Raw genomic sequence first — 1534 nt, forward strand, 5'->3', positions numbered from 1 at the left:
CTTGTGCTACTGTAAGCAGAAGGTTTGGTTAGAGACCAGCCCCCTTCCTCTTGTGAGGAAATGTCTGAGCTAATCCCTACTGGTAGAGCAGACAGAAAAAAATAACTATCCACAGGCAGCACACTGAAGTCAATGAAAAAAAATCACAGTTTCTCAGTTTGCAGAATCTGAACACCCTATGTGGATTTACACGTCACACCCCAAGCTGCATTAGTGAAAAATGAAGTCCAAACAGAGATGCAGATCTGGGGCTGGTGTCCAGCTGTTCTTCTCTTGACTGCACAGAAGCATCACACCCCTTCTCCTCACCAGCCAGTCATGTTTTCAAACCTTCCTAACACAGGTCCCAAACCAACTCCAACCCCAATGCTTTTGTTGGATCCTCACAGTTGTATCATAAATGAGCCATGGAAATGCTCAAGTCATTCTATTACTCCAGCAGGAACACAAATGATGGCTTGGTGACAGAAAATAAATCTTTTCTCCAGTTACACTGTTGTGCCGGTGTGACCAACAAAGTGTTTTTCATCTTATTACACTTCTTCAAAGGCACCCCAGACACTGCCCTGGACCTGGGAGTGCCTCCTGATCCTGGCACATGGCCATGGACATCCCTGGGGACACCTGGGAACACTGAACAGCCTCTGGGAACAACAGAGGACAGTGGGGATGGGGGTTGCCCAACATCAATCGAAGGGACTGGCCTTGGGAATTGCCAAAGCCTGGGAGCTCTACGGTTCCCAAAGGCAAGGAGAGAGGAGGACAAAATGAGAAGGAACAGTACAGGAAACCTGGATCACAGAGATGAAAAGCTGGTGATCCTGGATGCATGTGGAGTGTCTGTGGGTTTAATGGTGCCCCTTGTATCTCTTGCAGTGCTGTGGTGATGTTTCTGGTGGAGGAAATCCAGAGGAACATTTTCAATCAGCAGTGTGTAGAAAATGAGCTGTGGAACTCATGGCTGAATTTTCCTGGGATGGGAAAGGAAGGAGGTGGTTCAGTTTTGGGAAAGGGAAGCAGAACAAGATGCTGCCAGATCTTGGTGCTTCCCTCAGGGCAGCTTTGTGGGGTGTCTCCAGGCTCAGCGTGGTGGTGGGAATGTAGGAGCAGGCCAGGGAAAGACAGAGGTGTGCAGAAGCCCTTTACTTTTTACACTGTCACCTCCTCAAGGATAAAGTTAATACACTCAGTGCTCTCTGGGACTGCACGAGGGGCCTGTCTTGGTATGGAACAGGGCAGCCTTTCCCTTGGCCTTGTCCCTGTGCTCTGTTACACGGCTCTTTGTGGCCTCCTGCCTGGCCTCTGCACCCACCTTCACCTGCTCCACACCCTCCCAAAGCCTCTCACCAGCTCTTGGCTGGCAATACCAGCAGCCGTCAAAGCCTCTGCTCTGCGGGGCTGATTCACCGCTGACTTTGTCCCTGTGCAGCTCTCAGAGCTGCATCTCTGCGAGCTTTGCTGGGGTCCAAGTCTCTTAGACCAGATGCCAAGGAGCAGGACTTCACCTACTAGACTGCTTTGGGTGAGGCAGAGC

Source organism: Manacus vitellinus, unplaced genomic scaffold (genome assembly GCF_001715985.3).
Source record: "Manacus vitellinus isolate BGI_N305 unplaced genomic scaffold, ASM171598v3 scaffold_85_pilon, whole genome shotgun sequence".
NCBI classification, from domain to species: domain Eukaryota; kingdom Metazoa; phylum Chordata; class Aves; order Passeriformes; family Pipridae; genus Manacus; species Manacus vitellinus.